The 22,104-nt window shown below is 49.5% G+C and overlaps 1 long non-coding RNA gene across 1 annotated transcript in view; it reads right to left on the bottom strand.

Annotated features, from left to right (window-relative positions):
- LOC135916755 (uncharacterized) overlaps positions 1-22,104 on the bottom strand; it is a 218,629-nt gene that overhangs the window by 70,634 nt on the left and 125,891 nt on the right. The window contains exon 4 of the long non-coding RNA XR_011507472.1: positions 20,268-20,342. This is a non-coding gene — a long non-coding RNA (uncharacterized lncRNA). The remainder of the gene's footprint in view (positions 1-20,267; positions 20,343-22,104) is intronic.

The following is a 22,104-nucleotide window of genomic DNA, read 5'->3' as shown; positions in this document are numbered from 1 at the left end:
GATTCGGTGGATGGTTTTATCTTCGAGGTATAACCAATATGCGTCAATAATGAGACGACGACTAATAGCAGTTCTATCTTGGAAGCTGTATGTGGACAATGAGAACAAAATTCGATGAGGCGGCTAGCTGTTTATTACGTAACGTTTTTGGGCTCTAATTTCAACATTCGGCGTTGTTCGTGCTGTCACGCTCTGCGAAGAACATATTCGCTCGCTTCCACCTCACAAGCATTAATGGCCGGGTACCGTGAGCATATCGCGTAGATTTATACATCACTCTTTTTTTTCTTTTTTTCCAATGTCTGCCACATTTTTCTAAAGCAGATAATAAAAAATTAAGAAATACAAGTCACTACGTTAGCTCGATGGCGCCTGGTGTATAGCGTCAAGAATTTGTTGTGCAAAAGCCCTGAGCCAGCGAAAGAGACTCGGGTAGAGGCCTAAGTTTTGTGTTAACTAATCAATATTGTTATGGAAGGATAAAAGGAGAGAAAGAAAGAAAAAGATTGCGAGAGGCTGGCTGCAGCGTGTTGCTGCTGATCCGCCATCTTAACCACATCAGCCGAGGGTGTTTTCTTGGCGCCAATTGCAGCTCACATACACTGGGTTGAATATGGTTGCGTGACCTAAATGATGCTCCAAAGGTTGAACAGCGTAGTGTCGTGAGGTTTTTGACAGCTGAAGGTATTTCCTCAAAAGAAATTGGTCGCCGTATGGCTGCCGTGTACGTTGAACAGGGCATTTCATAGGCCATTGTGAAGCTTTGGAGGAAACGCTTGAAAGAAGGACGTGAAAGTTTCAAAGACCGCGCCAAAGCCACAGTGTGGTCACCCCCAACGCAATCGCAATGGTTCATGAGCTTAGACAAGAACGGAGGATAAGCATCGATGAACGGGCAGAACCTGTGAATGTCACCATGAACCGAACCGAACTGTGAACCGAACCAAACCAGTCACGGTTCGGTTCACACCACAGTTCATGAACATCTCGGTTATGGGCTATCGTATGTGCAATGAATGCCTAAGTTTTTGAACCACCGCCAGAACATTGAGAAGTTCGGCGCTGCCTTGACTAATTTAATCCGGTGTCACAATGAGGGTGATGACTTCTTGATTGCAGTTGTGGCTGGGGACGAATCGTGGTGCCACTACTACGAGCCTAAAATACGAAGGCAAAGCTTGCAGTGCGAACATTCAAATTCACCATCCCCAAAGGAAGCAAAGGCCGTCGTTTTCGCGGGGAAGATGTAGATTTTCTTTCGATTGTCATTACTCATATAATTTGCTAAACATGGAGAGTCTACCAATCGTTTTCGATATTGTGAAATGCCGGATCGGCTCCGTATCGCAATCAAGAACAAACGACGTAGAAAATTGACGAATGGGGTCATCTTGCTCCACGACAATGACGGTGCCCACGTCACTGATGTGGTTAATATAAAATTGGCAAAGTCCAAGTAAGAAACGCTGCAACATCCATGATACAGCCCAGACAGGTCGCCTTGCGACTTCCTCATTTTGGGGCAGCAGAAGAAACAGCTCAAGGGAAGCAGATTTGTGTCGCACGACGACGTGGAAGAGTCACTTAGTTACAGAGTTTTATGGCACGTGAATCACGCGACTAGTTAGTCAGTGGGAGAAATGTCTAAATGCTCATGGAGACTACTTTTAAATAAAGTACACCACTTGTCCTTCGCTTACTCTCACTTTCATTTCACTCGCCCTCGTATATGTTGCAGAACTCCAACTCTTTATATGTGCTCTCTGCAGCGACTATAACTTCGGTGCAATTACAATACACGACCGGTAACAGCTGCTCCTGCGCATTGGAGTAAAGGACAGGGTCATTGAGCTTTTTCCCTGACCATTGCATATGTACGAAATTGTAAACAAAGTTCTTAAATGACAAATCTTCATTAAAATATTTGTATTGAACTTGTTCATATTGTTACGTAGGATGACGCAGACGAAAAGCTATGTACAATTATATTTACAAGGAAAATACGCTGCGCTAGGCCAAGAGGCAACAGCCCGCGCTAGCATCTAATCGTCGTCGTCGTCTTCACACTGCTGGCCTTTCGTGATCGCACATATTGTGCCGTAGCACTACCCCCGGCTGCAAAAGCGCCGTCCCGGAGCGACTAAAGATCGGACTCGGAAGCAGTGTAGTAGGCCTTGAGCCTACTGACGTGTACGACATCACTAGATGCCACAGGAGAGGACGAGGTGGAGCCCACAGGAGCAATTTCGTAAGTCACAGGCGTCACCTGGCGCAGCACGCGGTAGGGCCCTGTGTATCGCGAAAGAAGTTTCTCTGAAAGTCCGACGTGACGAGAGGGCGACCACAGGAGCACGAGCGCACCAGGTGAAAACTGTACGTCACGATGGCGGGCGTTGTACTGACACTGCTGAGTGGTCTGTGAGGCCGTAAGTCGAGCACGGGCAAGCTGGCGTGCATGGTCGGCGAGGGCGATGGCGTCGCGCGCATACTCGCTTGTTGAGACCGCAGCATGAGGAAGTGCCGTGTCTAGGGGCAAGGTAGGTTCGCGACCGTACAGGAGATAAAAGGGAGAAAATCCGGCGGTGTCGTGCCGGGAAGAATTGTACGCAAATGTTACGTACGGAAGGGCAATGTCCCAGTCGTGGTGGTCCTTGGAAACGTACTTGGCCAGCATATCGGTAAGAGTACGGTTTAACCGCTCTGTCAGGCCATTGGTTTGAGGATGGTATGAAGTAGTCAGTTTGTGTTGAATGGAGCAGGAACGCACAATGACAGCGATAACTTTCGAGAGGAAGTTTCGACCATGGTCAGTAAGCAGCTGTCGCGGGGCGCCATGAAGCAAGATAATGTCACGCAAGAGAAAGTCCGCGACGTCAGTGGCGCAGCTGGTAGGGAGAGCCCGAGTGATAGCGTATCGGGTGGCGTAATCAGTCGCGACGGCTACCCATTTGTTCCCAGAGGATGACGTGGGAAAGGGACCGAGCAGGTCTAATCCAACACGAAAGAACGGTTCCACAGGGACGGTGATCGGCTGGAGATGACCGGCAGGTAGCACCTGAGGTGTCTTCCGACGCTGGCAGGGATCACAGGCAGCAACATAGCGTCGAAAGGAGCGAGCGAGACCAGGCCAATAGAAGCGGCGGCGGACGCGGTCGTACGTGCGGGTTACGCCAAGATGTCCTGCAGTGGGTGCGTCATGCATCTCAAAGAGCACAGCCTGTCGTAGATATTTTGGCACGACAAGAAGAACATCAGGGCCATCAGGGAGGAAGCTCCTTCGGTACAGAATGCCGCCCTGGAGGACATATCGGCGAACGGATGCGTCGGTAGGTGCAGAGCGCAGACGCTCGATGAGTACTCGCAGCGATAGGTCTCGGTACTGCTCATCGGCGATGTTAGCGAAGGCAGACGCAGAGAAAATGCCGTCGGCGGTACTACTGTCGGCGTCGTCAGGCTCGTCTACCGGGTAGCGAGACAGGCAGTCAGCGTCCTTGTGTAGTCGGCCAGATTTGTAGGTGACAGAGAACGAATATTCTTGGAGGCGTAAGGCCCAGCGACCAAGTCTTCCTGAAGGGTCTTTCAATGAGCATAACCAACAAAGCGCGTGATGGTCTGTGACAACGGAAAAGGAGCGGCCATATAAGTATGGGCGGAATTTCGCAACCGCCCAAACTAGGGCCAGACACTCACGCTCAGTGATGGAATAGTTGCGCTCCGCGGGTGAGAGGAGCCTGCTGGCGTAAGCGATACCACGGTCGTGGCCACGCTGGCGTTGTGCTAGTACTGCTCCAATTCCGTGACCGCTGGCATCAGTACGGACTTCGGTAGGCGCAGAAGGATCGAAATGGGCCAGAACGGGAGGCGTTGTGAGAATGTCGATGAGATGAGAGAATGCAGAGGCCTCGTTATCGCCCCACTGGAAAGGAGAGTCTTTTTTCAAAAGGTCGGTTAGTGGTCGTGCTATGGCGGCGAAATTCCTCACGAAACGGCGGAAGTACGAACAAAGGCCGATGAACCTGCGCACATCCTTGACACACGTCGGAACAGGGAAGTGCGTAACAGCATGGATCTTGCCTGGGTCCGGCTGCACTCCGTTCGCGTCAACGAGATATCCAAGGACGGTAATCTGGCGACGGCCGAATTGGCACTTCGATGCGTTGAGTTGCAGACCGGCTCGCCGAAAAACGTCCAGGACTGCTGAGAGGCGCTCGAGGTGCGTAGCGAACGTTGGGGAGAATACGATAACGTCGTCCAAGTAGCACAAGCACGTGGACCATTTGAAACCGTGAAGAAGGGAGTCCATCATGCGTTCAAAAGTGGCAGGAGCGTTACATAGGCCGAACGGCATCACCTTGAATTGATAAAGACCGTCGGGTGTTACAAAGGCAGTCTTCTCACGGTCGAGATCGTCCACGGCAATCTTCCCATAGCCGGAGCGAAGGTCAATAGAGGAGAAATAGGGAGCACCGTGGAGGCAGTCAAGGGCGTCATCAATCCGAGGTAGGGGATACACGTCCTTTTTGGTAACCCTGTTAAGGTGCCGATAATCCACGCAAAAGCGCCATGAGCCATCCTTCTTTTTTACCAGCACAACCGGTGACGCCCAAGGACTACATGACGGTTCAATAATGTTCTTGGCAAGCATTTTGCGAACTTCTGCGTGAATAACTTGACGCTCAGCTGGTGACACTCGATACGGGCGGCGATGAATAGGAGGGGCATCGCCGGTATTAATGCGATGTTTGACAGCTGTAGTTTGGGCTAAAGGACGATCGTTAAAGTCAAAAATGTCGTGGTAGGAAAATAGAACGCGGTAGAGTTCACGAGCGTGCTGGGAGGGCACGTCGGGCGCAATCATTTTCCGTAAGTCAGCGATGGAACAATTTGTCGACAGCGATGGTAGAGAAGTGAAGTATCGGATGAAGTGTCGTCTACGGCAATGGATGCTACTGAGTGATCCTCGAACGAACAAAGCTGGGCCAAAGACATCCCACGTGGCAGCACTTGTGTCGTCAAGCCAAAGTTGACCACTGGCAGGCAGACGCAATTCGCCGTAATAGATAAAACTGTATGGGGTACTGTGATCCCGTATGTAAGGAGGACGTCTTGCATAGGAGCCGCGATGTAGTGACCGTCGGGGACTGGTGGGGATGACACTAGGGCAACGTAGGTCAGTGCCGAAGGTGGCAAGCGAACGAAGTCGGCGGAACTGAGGCGACTGGGGTGTGGTTCAGTAGGATCCAGAACAGGCAGGTCAAGGCGGAGAGTACTGGCGGAACAATCGATGAGAGCAGAATGTGCGGAGAGGAAGTCTAAGCCGAGGATGATGTCGTGGGGACAGTGGGCGATGACTGTGAATAGCACGATTGTTGAGCGATCGGCGAAGGAGACGCGGGCGGTACACATACCAATTACGGGGGCTGTTCCACCATCGGCGACACGGACAACAGGCGTCGTGGCGGGCGTGATAATTTTCTTGAGCCGGTTACGAAGGTCAGCGCTCATTACGGACAAATGCGCCCCAGTGTCTATGAGAGCAGACACGGAAACACCGTCGACGTGCACGTCAAGAAGGTTCAGATGAGTGGGCAAAGTCAGTAGAGGATTTGGCGGCGTAGGGAGCAATGCAGCGTCACCTCGAGGCGCTGCATCGTCTAGTTTTCCAGCTGGGAGCGGCGCCCGAAGGGAGTCGGCGAATAGGAGCGACGGGGCTGGGGAGAGCGAGATTGTCGTCGTTGGGGCGAAGGCGAACGAGAATAGGGGCGGTTCGTTGCAGGAGAATCAGTGGCGGCGTTATCGGAGCGTGCGGCATAGGGACGAGAAGGGCCACCTGAGGGGTGAGAGTAGGCAGTATAAGGAGACGGGATCGGGGAACTCCAGCGACTACGACAGTGCCGAGAAATGTGCCCGATGCGATGGCAGTGGAAACAAATAGGCTTGTCGTCAGCAGTGCGCCACTCAGATGGGTTGCGGAAACGTGGTGGGTAAGAAGATGCGGGACGGGGCGAAATCGAAGAAGCCGGGCGGGTATCAGGGCAATGGGCCGGGCGGGTATCAGGGCGAAGGGCCGAGCAGATGGTGTGAAGACCCATGTTTTCAAACTCCTGGCGGACAACTGCCTGGATCAGTGAGACCGTGACTGCAGATGTGTTGGTGGGACTGGAGTCGAAGGCAGCGGATAGGCGGCCTCGATCTCACGCCGGACGATCCTGGTAACATCGGCAGTGTTGTTGGGACGAGGAGCGTCGGCACAGGAAGATGTCGCTGGGGTGTTGGGCAGACGGACAAACTGCTGGTCAATACGTCGGCTTTTGGCGAGTTCCAGGCGGCGGCACACTTTTATAACAGCATCCACCGTGGCTACGTTGTTGCAAACGAGCAAGTTGAAGGCGTCATCGGCAATGCCTTTGAGGATGTGGGAAACCTTGCCTGACTCAGTCATGTGGGTGTCAAGTTTGCGGCACAGAGCCAAGACGTCCTGAATGTATGTGACATAGGGCTCTGTTGACGTCTGCACACGGCCGGAAAGCGCCTTCTCCGCGGCAAGTTTTTGACCGTAGGGGTTGCCGAACAAGTCTCGAAGCTGTGTCTTCAGTGAATCCCAACTGGTGAGCTCATCTTCGTGCGTGCGATACCAAACTCGAGGTGTGCCACCGAGGTAAAAGACTACGTTGGCGAGCATAATCGTAGGGTCCCACCGGTTATTGCGGCTGACGTGTTCATAGAGGCTGATCCAGTCATCGACGTCTTCCCCATCGTGGCCCGAGAATACGCCAGGATCACGGGTAGCGGGGAGAGTGATGTAGGTCGTCGAAGGGGCAGCAGGTGTCGGAGCCGGCGGAGTCGGGTTGTCGTCGCCGGGAGCCATGAAGGAAGGCTCGACGCACCGTCCACTGCGAAGCTCCGTGACGAGGTACAGGGAACGTCCACCTCCACCAGATATGTTACGTAGGATGACGCAGACGAAAAGCTATGTACAAATATATTTACAAGGAAAATACGCTGCGCTAGGCCAAGAGGCAACAGCCCGCGCTAGCATCTAATCGTCGTCGTCGTCTTCACACGGCTGGCCTTTCGTGATCGCACATATTGTGCCGTAGCAATATCTAGGCCTTTACATTTTTCATATAAGCAGCCTGCACTGCTTTGCTGGTTTCGTACTGATATATTTCATAAGTTCATGTGATATTTTGTTTAGTTAATAAATAGACACAATAACATGGAAGTATTGATATCAGTTATATTGGGCGCAATTTCCGGGGTGTACGAGTATATCCTTCTTTAAGAAAATACATATTTTACTTTTCTTGACAATGCGTAACGTCCAAGAATTTGTTTGCAGCTTTTTTGGCAATAGCAATGCAGTTATTATTCATGTATTTAATCCCTCGACAAATTCTATAAGGAGGAGGCCAAGCTGCAACGCGAGCCTCCCTCCCAATGAAATTGCTGGCTACGCCCTTGGCGTCAGTGTTTAGTGTTTCCGTTTTTCTGTTGTTTTTATGTATATGTAGACTGTAGGAAGGACCTAAGTGCCTCATTTTTATTGTGACTTGATGAATGTATTGTACGCATTAGTAGTTCGCGTCAGTGTTGAAATTTGATTCAACACTGTTTTTATGTCGTTCGCGTGAGTTTGAGTATTTTGTTTCGCAGTTGTTCAAACCATTTCACTGTTTCAAAAACGTGGTCCTCACTTCGCCGAGTGCATTTAGAAAGCACTAAGCGGTGGGGTACTTCGGTGAGCGGTTACAGTTGCCGGATGTCATTCCGCACTTTTGCGAAATGCCGCCTAATGCACAGATTAGCAGCGTTCAGCCTTTGCGTTATGGCTTTCCGCGGCAAAATTTATTTTTGGCAACCTTGGTATTTACCAACCTGCCGGCCTTACAGTCGGGAATTGCTTGCGAAGTGTTTCTGATTTGATAAACAGTGTCACGTGTTGACAATCATGGAAAGGTCTTTATCTTGAATTTTCTGTCGGATACGTGTCTCCTATTCGGAAATCATTTATTTTGTTTCGTTTAGCGCAGGCAGATCTTAGAAAGTGCTTGGTTCCAAGCTTTCCTCTGGTGGTTTGAAGAACATTCGAAGGGTGCTCGCGTTGGGCCGAGTGGTTTGGCGCTGCCGTTATGCATTCTCCGTCATTCCATTGGACTTTGGGGCCGAGCAGAAAGAAAGACCACCGGCTGAAAAATCCCCAAAGCGGATTCCTATAAATTTTCAAGGATGTCACTCAACCAGTACATCCCGTACATCGAGCTGCGTCGAACAGCTCCACTCCTGGATCTATTATTTGGCGACGGGGCTGCTGTTGTGCCGCACAACGTGCCTGTAATCGCAAGGACGGGTGCTACCTCCCCCCTGCCCCTTCTCACGCGTTCTTTTGAAGTTGTTTCTCTTTTGACGGGCTTCTAACATCCACTGACAACCTTCAAAGTTCTACGACACTGCCGACCGCTTCCCGTGGGCCGAACAAAGGAGTCCGGTGGCACGCAGCCCGAAGACTAATCCACCGCGAACGTTCAAAGTTCCACTTAAATGCTGACCTCTTCCCATCGAGTCCGGTGCTACGCAGCACTGAGACTTCTCGTGGGACGAAAAAGGAATGCGACGCGCATGACGTCAACAACGAACCTACCCTGTTTCTGTCGACGATGGGTCGCCAAAAGAATTTTACGCACATCCGGCCCACAGTTAGACGCTAGAGTCGCCACCAGCCGTCCCGTCGGTCTTGTGCACTCTTACCGCTACATGCACACTACTTTCGGCGATATATGTAAATATTATATGAAGCTCTTTGTTTCCTCTTCTTCTTCTCCAAGAGGTCGTCTCTCATCCTATACTCAGAAACTGACATCTTGCAGGAAACCACACTTTGCTGCACGATACCTTCTTAATGAAAAAATCCCTTTCTGCTAGCGGAAGTGGGCAGGCAGTCGTTCCTTCCGACTGCTCTCTAATGGAGGTAACAATGTTCCGTCACGTGTGGACTGACATGCCGCTTGTAGAAAATTTGTTGCCTAGTATGTGGTTATGCTCGGTATGTTTAATGCCTCCTGGTAATGTTATCGCAATGTGTCTTAAATTCAGTGCTTCGAATTTCTTCATACTTATTTTACTCCTTCCCCCTGGCATTGATGCATATAGATTACAAATACGACATTCCTCTAGAAGACAGTCACCATGACGTAAGAATAAAGTAATGTGATCGGCATATCCTGATACTTTTATGCACTTTGTTCCCGGCATTGGAAGTCTTACAAGTGGGCTCTCACTAAAACGCCTTAACAATAGTCCGCGACGTCAGTGGCGCAGCTGGTAGGGAGAGCCCGAGTGATAGCGTATCGGGTGGCGTAATCAGTCGCGACGGCTACCCATTTGTTCCCATACTTTTATGCACTTTGTTCCCGGCATTGGAAGTCTTACAAGTGGGCTCTCACTAAAACGCCTTAACAATAGTCCGCGACGTCAGTGGCGCAGCTGGTAGGCAGCTGGTAACAATAGGTCACTCGCAAGTACGAACAATATATGTGGCAAAGGATAGCCCTGCTGCATTCACCTTGTCATATGCAACTTAGGTTTCAAAGTGCTCTTAAGTGGTATCTCAGTTCTTTTTTCCGAGTACAACATACGCAGGATGTTTACAAACTCTTCGGGAAAATTGTAGCATCGTATCTCCTCAAATAACTAGTGTTGTTCTAAGCGGTCAAACGCTCTGACTTTCCGCATGCTTTCCGATACTCCTAACGCTTCACGCTCTGTTGTGTATTGTATGATATCACGTGTTACGCTGAGAGATGAAAATATGCTCCCACCAGGCACGGAATATGTTTGATGTACAGTGACTATTTTCGGCAATAATGTCCTCATGCGATTTACAAGAAGGGTGACCAGTATCTTATAGTCTGTGTTGAGCAGCGTTATAGGCCTCCAGGATGACGCTTTTCAAGGTTCGAGTCTGTCTTTATAAAGAACATCAGGCGGCCGCGAGTAAACGATTCAGGACATTCACGTGCAAGAATTACGTTAAGAAGAGATACGAAGGCACTTCTGGCCATCAGGACCGGTAAAATTTGACTGGCACGCCATCTACACCCTATGCGGATCCACTGTTCGTAGATATGATAACATCAAATAAAAGCTGCAGAAATCCTTAGAATTGTGTACAAATGCATAGGCATTGTTTGGCTCGGCTGTGACATCTCGTTTTTTGCTTAGTGCTGCTTACTAGCTTTTCCTAGCTTATGCACAACCACCCATGACCTTCCCGGTGGGAAAGAATGCTTACACTTTAGCAGGCAATTGTCAGGTTTTCTTGCGACATTCGGTCCCTTCAATGCAATAGCACCAAATGAGCCGGAACGCCGGGAACAAGCGCGCCTCGACGGAGCAGAGGGGTCAAAAGGGAGCGCCAGCTGCCGCAGTATGCCATGAGGCGTTGCCTGACTGGAGAGTGCATCGCCCCGATGCCATATCACCCTCACTGTCACTCCCGCGAGCCTTTGTTAGGCTTCTAGCTTATTAATCTCTAACTGCTTATGCGGGCTCCAAACTACACGTGCATGACCAAGAACAGGGCCGATTAGAGATTTATACATTAGTAACTTTGTATTTTTAGTAAATCGGGTTAGTGTTCGCCTCAAGTAACCTAATTTTTTAGTGCTTTACTGTATACGTAATCAATGTGTTTAGACCATGACATGTTATGCGTAGTAATGACACCAAGATACTTATACTCAGAAACCTTACCAACAGCACGGCCATTGAACGAGAAACAAAATAGGGAGGGGCAAGATTTCTTGCATCAGAATGGTTTTATTGAAATTAATGTTCATTTGCCAAATATTACACCAATCGCAAAACCTAGAAAACGACTCTTGAAGGCGCAGCTGATCATTAGAAGAGTTAATCACTTCATATAGAACGCAGTCATCAGCATAAAGACGGATGTTAGAAGAGCAGTGAAGTAGCAAATCGTTTATATATAATAAAAAAAGGTATCCGAAGCTTTATATTTCTTCGTGATAACAAACAAACACTCCTCAAAGTTGCAACGAAAACATATTTTATGGCGTTGCAAGTACCCTACGGGTCTCTTGTTCACATAAAAGCGAGGCAAGTTGTGCTTTGTCCAACTTGTCTCGACGCCTCGTCTTCTTCCGCTGCAGACGAAGGCATAAAGTAGGCAGCCTCTCTTTGGTTTCTTAGTAAGCAGGCGGAGAAGACGTGACGTTACTCGTATCGGCGGACGCTGACATCGGCACGTTCGGTACACATTTTTTCTCTTCTTTGATCGCTGGCTTGCGCCTGTGTTGCCGTTTCAGAGGTATTCAGAGGTGGTTGGGCTGATGTTGGTGGTGTTACTGCAGTGACGTGCTTGCCGTTGCAACGTCTGCATGGCGCATTGCACGCTGCTATCGCATGGCCAAAAATAACACATCGGACGCATCGAGATAATGTGGAGGACGCCCGAAATGACCTTCTGCGCCGCACTTGGCGCACGTCCTCTTCATTCATTTGTATTCCAGGATTGCCTGAAAGTCAGCAACCATGATGAAATTCGGTGGAGGTTTTACCATGGCGAGTTTGACCAGTCGGCTTCCTTTGCCGATGTCGATCCTGTGTTTGAAAACTGTGTTGGAAATGCCTCGGCACTTCCTATTCGGTGCAAATGCAGCAATCAGGGTGTCGTCACTGACACGAGTTGGAACACAAAACACCATCAGATGCGCTGATGAGTTCCACAAGTACGACCTTGTTGGAGAGTAGTAGAGAGTATTGGTTAGTAGGGAGCCGTATAGGCTTTGGAAGCAATGATTGCAAGAACTTTTAGGAACTATATGACAATTACTCAGTGCAGAGTTTCTGCCTAAATTTTTTTTCGGTGTCTGATCTGTGTGATCGTTGGTAGTGCTGTGAAGCGGGGGTGTACACTCGTGACTAGCATTTTACAGCGAAGCTGTTAGTCTCTAGCCGGTCGGAACCCTTTGCGGTGCTCCTTCACGAAAAGAAAACTACCTTCTGCGAGTAAAAAAAAATTCAGTGATTGAAGCGAAAAGTGCATATATTCTTTGGTATCACGCCTACAACATACTTAAAGCAATGCATCGGTTTCAATAAAGAACAAGCAGAAAACGAGCGTACAAACCACATCATTGATGACAAGGAGCTCCCGATAACAACACTAAGCTCGTAGCGCTCTACACTTACGTTTCCTGGTAAATATTACTGGGGACGTATCCTGTGACGATCACTTTCGGCGATACTATCCCCTTCGCCTGACGTAGTGCACAACTAGCCAATCAGCCCATCCGGTGTTGCTCAACCAGCCAATCAGCGCGACCCTGACGACTGAGGCAATAGTATCGCCGAAAGTGATCGTTGCGTCGATCGTCGGAACCACTTTCCGGAAGTGGTCAGCTACCGATCAAGACCAGTCCCTACGCCAGGGACCCAGGACAACGATTTCTACGACCACAAGATTGCTAACCCTTACGAGAGCTTCAGCTACTCCGTCTGGCCGAGAAACAGGTGCACGGCGGCTACGAAGGTTCGAGGCGTCGCTGTCGCCATCCCGGCTCCCGAGGGCTTGGCCCCAACTACTCGCATCCCCTTGAGATAAGTAAGCGCAGCCCCTCTCCTCGTTATGGAGGTAGTAGAGGTTGAAGGCACGGAAATAGTCCCCGAAGAAATTACCGTTGAAGCAGGGTGGCTTGTCAGCCACAGCAAGCAACGACAGACTACGCAGGCATCATCCCTGCTAAAACACGGATCCCTCCGTGCAACAGAAAGCGCACGTGCCGAGATTACCCAGCAGTCCACACTACGCCCACGCGCACCACAGCAACCACGACTTACGAACAACTATATCAAGATCTTCATTCGCCGAAGAGACGGTTTCAATGTGTCCAAACTAGGAGACGCCCAGATACGCGACCTAATACTACAGATCATGGGCATTACAACCAAAGAAGCAGACGACAGCATTTACCGCTCCTGCAGGGATAACAACGTCATTGTAGTGAACACGCCAATTATGTCTAACGCCGCAAAATACTGCCGCATCCGCAGTCTCCCCATCGGAGCAGACCACTACGCTGCCACAACATACGCCACACCACCGGAGGACGCCGCCAAAGGAGTTATATAAAACGTCCCTTCATATGAGACGGAAGAATGCATTACCAACAGTTTCGTTTACACGAAGAATTCAAAGATTTTGCAGGCGCAACGTATGGGTAATACAAATTCAGTGCTCATCGTATTTGACGGAAAGCAAGTACTGTACCATGTCTACTACTGCGGAGCAGAATACAAATGCTATCTACGTAAGAGGCGCATCGAGGTCTGCGACATCTGCGGGACCGTCAGCCACAGGGCCGATGTATGTCCCACTCCAACCCACAAGAAATGCAAGAGCTATGACACACTAAATCCGCCGACTGATAGCCCTTGTCGACCTTGCTGCGCGCTCTGCGGCAAAGACCACCCGACTGGTGATAAGGCCTGCCATCGCTGCTTCCAGGCACCATACCTCCTACTCCAACGACAATAGGAACGTCTACGACTTTAACAGCAAGGAGCGGACCAGCAGACGACCATCGACTTCTGCCATCGACTTCTGCAAATGGAGACTCAGCTCTTCCAACACTGAAGTCGACGCCACAACCACAGGCTCATGCACGCAACAACTCATGAGGACGCAGTCGGTCTCGTGGAGGCAGCCGCTCCCGAGGTCGCAGTCAGTAATGGATCAGCCCGGACTTAACACCGGCGCAGCAGCAAGGAAACGCGAGCCTTAGAACGACCACAGTTAAAGTGCAAGATGCACCCCCCAAGGTAAGCTGGACCAGCATTATCTCCCAGATAGGTCACACCACACTACCTATAGCAACCCCAGTGAACACAATTAGTGGCACTGCCATGCACAACTTCATGCAGGAGCTGCGATCCTAAAGTGATAAGATACAAGACCTCAAGACAGAAAACGCTAAGCTCAAATCGCAACTTGCAGACACGCAACCCAAACACTTACCAGCAAATGCAGACATCCTTCCTGTCCCTGCAATATATTGCCCACAAACAACCCAACAACCAAACTCGCACAACCGCAAAGCCCTCAAACCAATCTCAAAAGCGGCAACACCAGCATACACTTCAGAAGGAAATGACAGCTGTCAGGCCCTCACTCAGCTGCAACAGCGGATAGAACGCAACCTCAGCGAAGAATTAGACTGTAAGCTTGCCTCATTGCTCGACGCCTCCATTGCAAAAGCTCTCCAACGCGCAATGAACACCCCTCCTTACTGCGAAACTGGAAACGCTACGACTGCCCAGAAATGAACAAGCCTTTGCGGCAAGACAACAACAGCGGCAGGAAAAAAATGGACGACACGCGTAAAATGCTTCAAGACATTGTCGCGAGTCTGGCTCAAAATCACAACACCCGTTTGACAGGATTAAAACACCCTACTCTGACCCAGAGCAGGTCCCCCAAAGAAGCCGTACTGGCGTCCCGACAAAGATGGCTGCGAGTAATGCCGAACGAGTTACCTACTGCATTTGGCTGTGGAACTGCCAGGGCTTCCGGCAAAAACGAGCGCACTTAGAGCAATAGATTACCTCTCTCGCACCACATACTTCCCCCAAGGCTATCGCATTACAAGAGACCGGAGAACCGGCTAAGCTGTCGGGATACGCGGCATACACCTTAGTTTGCAATGATAACCACAGGCCACAAGTAACCACACTAGGAAAGCGAAACATTCCGGTTATACACCATCACACAGGCGTTGATACAGCAGTCCACATTTTCCTGTAGATCAGCCCGTCTGCAAAGCGCATACAACAGAGCCTCTTCAGCCCCAATGTGTGCAGCAGCCCCAAACAACAACATAGGTTTCTATGACTTTTAACCAAAGCGGATCAAGTAGCCAGGGGAGCCCCCTTGCACATCGTAGGGGACCTAAACGCTACTGCGGTGGCATGGGATACCCAATGGACCGCCGAAAGGGAAGACCACTATGGCTTGACGGACAGAATTTATGTCTTACTCTTGTCACGGATCCAACTTGTCCCACTCGTATGGGAAGCAGCGTTAGCAGAGACACTATACAGACTTGACATTCGCAAAACGAATTCCACAGGCAGACTGGATCAACACACACGACAACTTGGGCAGCGACCACTATTTAATTCAAACAACAGTTCGAGCAGGCCCCCGAAAGCCCAAGAGCGGTCAACTCCGCATAATGAACTGGGACGCTTTCCGGCAGGCCAGAGCCCTCACCTCTTTCTGCGGTACCCAACCCCCTTTCGAAGATTAGGTCGCATCCTTGCTGCAAGACGCGAGCGAAGCCACTAAATTGGTGCCCGAGGGAGCCAATCTGCAAGAGGAAGATAGCAAATTACTGCATATGTAGGAAGCCCTCGCCAGTCTGCAACGCAGATACAAACACCGCAAGCCCAACCGAACGCTCAGGAAACGTATTAGCACTCTCACCCTTCACATCGAAGACTACGCACAACAATTTACTCGTCAAAATTAGTACAGCACATGCGACGTCATGCAGGGGCAACCAAACCTTCCCAAAACGTGAAATATCCTCCGTTTCCTCCTCGATCCGGCCAACGGCAAGAACACACAGCAGCACAACTTGCAAAAAATTATTCACACCAGTCCGGGCACGGACGCACAAGTTTTTCAAGAGCTGATATACCGATACGTAGGACCTCAACCTACTACCCCCGCTCCAGCATACAATGGCACCGCTAACGACGACCTGGACGCGCCCATACAAGCAGCAGAAGTACGTGAAGCCATCGTCGCACTCCGCCCGAACGCGGCCCCGGAACCTGATGGCATTACCTAGATGAGGATTCTATACTAGCCCTCACAGCTTAGTTTAGCGCGTACTGGGAAACTGGAAACTTCCCCTCACAATGGAAAAAAGCCAAAATTATTATGATTCCCAAACCAGGGAAGCGCCTCCTACTCGAAAACCTCCACCCTATCTTCCTTACTTCATGTGTCGGAAAGGTCTTCGAACACGTCATCCTCACACGCTTACATAAGCATATGAACGACGACGACCTCTTCCCCAATAGCAGGGTTGGCTTCTGCCCGAAACTTTCTGCTCAAAATATCATGATTAAGCTCAAGCACCAAATTATCGATGGCGATAAAAGCTCCAGGCCGGACTCGAGAGCCATCTTCCGGCTAGACGTAACCAAGGCTTTCGATAACGTCACGCATGAGGCCATACTGAACCAACTGGCACAACTCCAGGTTGAACATCGAACATACAACTACGTGAAGAATTTCCTTACAGGTCGCACTGCTACCATTGCCAGCGGAGGGTCGCAGTCGCCGATTATTCACTTCAGCAGCAAAGGCACGCCGCAAGGATCGGTTCTGTCCCCTTTCCTGTTTAACGTGGCCTTGCTCGGACTACCGCCTGCATTAGCTAGCACCCCCAACCTCAAGCATAACTTCTACGCAGACAATATCGCTGCGTGGGTCACCGGGGGCCGCGACGGCGACATCCAAGATACGTTGCAGCAAGCCATCAACGAGGTCGTTGCATACGTAGAACCACGCGGTCTGGCGTGCTCCCCACAGAAATCGGAGCTCCTTCTGTACAAGCCTAATTGGGGAGGTCGTTGTTCAGACCCTCAGCCCCCGAGATAGAGCTCCCCGTGCATCAGCAACGCTTACCTAATGTACCTAGCATCCGTATCCTTGGCTTACGCATCCAACAAAACGGCAGAAACACGGAGATACTGAAGCAATTAGATACTCATGTTCAGCAAACCACTCGCCTCATTGCACCCATCGCGAATCGACATCATGGCATGAAAAAAGAAAACAACCTTATACACCTGGTAACCACCTACGCCTTGAGCAGGGGCGCTATAACGTAAAACTATTCCAAACTGTTCTATTCCATTTCTGCAATCGGCGCTCGCGATTGGTCAAAAACTTCTTTGGACCACCTCCACTTCACCTGCCTATGACGCGACGTCACGAAAACCACGATCGCCCCTCATATCATCTGACGTGTACACGTTAATTATGCATGAATTGACCGAACGAAAGAAAAGTAGTTATTTCTTATTCGACGCCTTTTCGCCATTAGCCCTCGGCTATTGGTCGAAATTTTCGGGTTGCACCCACTTCACCTGCCTGTCACACGACGTCACAAAACCGCGAAAACTCAGCGCGTCAGTGTGACGTGTACGCGTTAAAGGTGCATTATTATGCCGAACAAAACTGAATTTTCTTCTGAATAGCCGCAGGCTGCCCCGTTCCGAAAGGAATAAAATATGGCTGCCGCCGATCGCTCAGGAACTGGCTACTCGCACCTGCCGGAGAGCATGACTTTATTTTTGTACAATAAATCTTTCTGTTTGGCCGTGTAAAGTTTTCGAGCACTTTCCGCCCGTTTACGACCTCGCTTTGCCAACTTTTCTTTGCTGAGGATCCGTTTTAGCGGCATTATTAACCTTCCATTGCATGCCGCCGCGATTTTCGACCAGCCACCTCAAGCTAAGTAAGGGAAAGCGGACCAATCACAGACGCCGCACCACCCTCTTCATCAGGTTATCGATTTTCAGCGCAGTGGCTCGTGCCCATCGGATCCCTCTCCAACTGAGCGTGTTCCTCGCCTGCTGTCAGCCAATTAGATAAGACAAGCCGCTCCGTGTGGGCAATGTTATTCGTTTTTCAAGCAAACAAAAGTGACCTATGAACGAGGAGAGCGTTTGATTGGTCTGTTCAGACAACCCTACGGATGACCGCCCGATGCTTGCGTCGGCGATTAGGCAAATTTGACGCCAGGAGATTGAAATAAAAACATTTTGGAATAGTTTTACGTTATAGGGCCCCAGGATCACCTATGTTACCCCGTACCTTAGCCTCAATTGCAACTGACAAGCTCAATTTCAATACCATGATCAAGAGGGCTTATAAACAAGCCCTACATCTTCCCATCTCCTCCTCCAACTAGAAACTGGACGTCTTCGGCATTCACGACACCATAGACGAGCTTATTGAAGCGCAGCGTATTAGCCAATACGAACGACTCACCAATTCCACCACGGGCAAGCACATTCTAGGCACCCTAGGCACAACCTACACCACCCAATCCGGAACAAATGTACCCATCCCTCCAACCATTCGCGCTCAGCTAGTTATCCCGCCCGTACCTCACAATGTGCACCCTGAACACAATCTGGAGCGACGTGCAGAAAGAGCTAAACAACTACAAAAGCGCTACGACCAAGCCGCTGACATAGCCTACGTGGACACAGCGGAATATCCCAACCAAAACGTCATGGCGGTTATCGCAGTCGTGGGCTCGCAGTACCGCCTCACGGCGGCCGCAATAATACTCGCCACGCAATCTAAGGAAGGAGAAGAAACGACCATCGCTTTGGCCTACGCGGCTACAAATGCACGCTGCATCATCAGCGATTCAAAAACGGCCATTCGCAACTACACAAGAGGACTGATAGCGGCCCAAGCTCAGAAGATACTCTCTGGCTCTCCTCCCTCGAGGCAACGCCGCGTCCAGATCATCTGGGCCCCTGGCCACTCGTTTCTAGCTGGAAACGAAGCCGCCCACGATGCCGCCCGAGCTCTCGCACACCGGGAGCATCATCGTTCTCCTGAGTCTTCCGATCCCGACCAGCTCTCCGTTCTGCATCGCGGTCACGCGCGGGACCGAATGGTCTCGTTCAGAGAAATTCTCCTCCACTACCGCAAAGAGCAGTCACGCTACCCCCAGCACACGAAACACTGAATAAATCTCAATCCACCACTTGGCGACTACTTCAGACACGAACCTTACCGAACCTCGTGCTCTACAACCACATTTACCCCAATGCAATCTCTCCACTCTGCAAAGCTTGTGAGGCCCGCGCTGACTTCAATCACATTATGTGACAATGTGCCAAAGCCTCACCCACAACACCAACTGCACCAGCACTACAAGCATCATAACTACGGCCGAGCAGTAGGAGACTTTGCTGCTCAACTTGGACCCAGAGGAGCAGCTCTGGGCCGTCCGGATGGCCGAAGACGCCGCCAGAAACAAGGACTGGCCGCCGTCTGAGGAATGATGGGATTGGGGGTCAGTTTCCCGAACCCCTCCACCCCTGTACCCCATCAAGGACATAATAAAGTTTTATGTCTTGCGGAATACCTCCCCTGCTGCACAAGCTGCCGCGGCGACGGTAGCGTGCGACGGGAGGATTGACGTCACTATCCTTTCATATGTAAAAGAACCAGCCTAGCAACTAATTTCGTTGTTGTTGCAGCGTCCTACTAGGACTCCCGAGGAGCAGCATGAACACATGGAGCAGCAAAGGCAAAAGAAACGGCAATACAACCAGCGGCTGCGTCCTCCCAAAATTACAATTACTATCATCACTCTAAATTATTAATGCTACCATTACGCTAATTAAATAAAACAATGCAGGCCCCCGCGACAGCTGTGGTCGTGCTTTCTATGCAATAGCTTCGCTGGACGTTCGCATCGCAGCTGTGGCCCTGCGATCCACGTTCGCGGGGCCAGGATGGCGAGTCAATTTCTTTAGCTTACTTCCCCCCTACATATTGTAAATAAGAAAGTTTTCAGTAATAGGTTCCATCGCTTCATATTATTTTGTTTATCTTTTTAGAAAATACTGTAGGGCCACGTGTGGCCCTACAGTGGCCCTACAGTATAAACACGTGTGGCCAGAGCAGGAGCTGATTATTGTTGCTGCAGTTTTGATGCTTAATAGAATTACTTTCCAAAGAGAAGAAAAACGCAAAAGAAGTACAGTGCGCAGTGCAAAGGACGGCGTACTTTGCAGTAGAAGCAAAGATCACTTGTTTCGCGGAAAAAAGAAAATATGAATGAACAACTTGCGGTATCAGAACCCTATGAAGTTTGAATGCATTTCAAGCTTTCCATTGCTGAAATGCTAATTGCATTGACGTCGATAGTCATTGTAAGACAGTTCTACTGGCACTTCTGCTATATTATTTTTTTTGTGGCACGAGCATCTAGTGACACTCTTGTTTCTTTCGCAGCACTTCTGATTCACTTCCTGAGACGACCGGGGACGAAATACAAAATAAATAAAAGAAACAGAAAAAAAAGAGTACACTACAAAATTCTTGGGTTTCATTAGAGACATCTAAGCACACGTTTAGTTACAAGTTGAATTACTGAAGTGTCTTTAATAATTCGAATTATTTAGAAATAACCGTTTACCACAAACCAAAGCGCAGAATCGCAGACTTTCGAGACTGGTCACGTGAGCACGACCTTCGAGAAATGCCTGGAAACCTGGAAGTAGAAAGCGGAAGTAATGACGTCCCACACATGAATGTGGCATGATATTTAACCGGCTAATTATTGGGAAACATTTGCCTGGCATAGACCAAAATATGCATAGCAGAGCTGATGTGACGTCGCTCCCTCTTGCTTCTCCTTTCCCGGCGCCCATCTGCTCGATCGCTCGCTTGACTGCTCGCAACAGCTGCGCGTGCGCGCTAGTTCCGTGCTCTGACGTCATCACCGGAGAGGACGCGCACCGCCAACTGGCGCGCGCTGCGCTTCCTCCTCGCTCTCCTTCGCATATCCGAGCAGGCGAAAGACGTTGGCTTGCTTAACCTAACGAACACAAACGCCAAGGTGCGAGTGCCACTAAGAGAGCTAAGTCAAAAATTAGGGTCGCCTACTATTTATCTTTTGGCAGAAGACACCGTGGTGTATCGCCACTATATTCTCCCCTGATCTTGAGGCATACGTGTCCAGCGTCTGACATGACCGGCAACCAGTGTGTTTGAACATAGGTACGCATACGCTTCTTATCCGGGACGTTAGCTCAGTGACCAGACGCTGCGTCGCTGCGCTGGAGGTAGCATTCCGATGGGTGCGGAATCTTTAGGCACTACAAGGACGGAATAACGCATGCAAGTTTAGAAGTGTGCGTAATTCGTCAGAGAGTCCCCACGTGTGCAAGCGCGCCATCGGTGGATTTGCTTGACAAGGAGTTGAATTATGTAAACAGTTTGGTCATCCGAACAGGTGACAGAACTGTGTGCTCCTGGCGATGTTCCCTGTGTTGAGTTTCGTTGTGCATTGCAATTCAGCGAGTATATTGAATATGTTTCTAGTCTGGTCCACACACACACAAAAAAAACGAACAACGAATTACGCGTAAATTGTTTGCTTGTAATCAATTACGTTCTTTGGTAATTTTGTAATTTACCCATTGCTTTGTTCACTGTTGACTTAGTAATGTTCACTGTAAATCAATACCTTTTCTCGCAATCAATTGCATGCAATTATTTTCCTTTTAACGAAACAAGCTATAGCGAGCGACGTTACTTTCAGCACTCAAATTTGGCTTTAAGTTCAATGTCCAAGGGGATGAAAACATGTACATGGTTTACCTCCTTCGAACAGTCAGCGTCTTGCAATTACGCGTTGATTACCCGAAGTATTATGAGGCTTGCAGATATGCACAGCTCTCTTGCAAGTAACAAACTCTTACCTTTTTCCTCTTATAGTAATTATTTCTCGCTCTCTCAGTCGGAAGCTCTTCTAAGCGGCTTTCATGGACGGTGAGAGCTAGTACTCAACTCTTACTCGCTTTGTGCAGTCTACGACCTTTCTGACACGGACAGATGTTCTTGGCCATTAAAAGCATGTTTCTCCCTATTTTATTTTTACACTAGCATAATTTTTATGAACTTCCGATCGCACATAGCTCAAATATGCTCATTAATCTGGATCAGTCGAAAGGGAGGACATTACACTAATTAAAAACGAATATGATGTTTCACATACAATTTTATTGGTCAACTTTCATTAATGGCTTTGGTACACACGATTTCAGTCCAGTGATGCTGCAAAGCACCTGCGTTTGGAACAGATTTTTTAACTAGCACGAGTTTTGAGATATCCGGAGTAAAAGCTGCGGTACGAAAGCACTGTTGTTTCACTTCAACACAGATGTTTTCTCCTGCATGGAAGCTCACAAGTTGCAGTAGGCTCAAGTCATCTCTCTCTCTCTCTGTATGTATGTATATATATATATATA

This window comes from Dermacentor albipictus, chromosome 7 (assembly GCF_038994185.2).
Source record: "Dermacentor albipictus isolate Rhodes 1998 colony chromosome 7, USDA_Dalb.pri_finalv2, whole genome shotgun sequence".
Lineage (NCBI taxonomy): Eukaryota > Metazoa > Arthropoda > Arachnida > Ixodida > Ixodidae > Dermacentor > Dermacentor albipictus.
The sequence above is the reverse complement of the archived record's forward strand: the minus strand, read 5'-3'. Positions and strand labels throughout refer to the sequence as shown.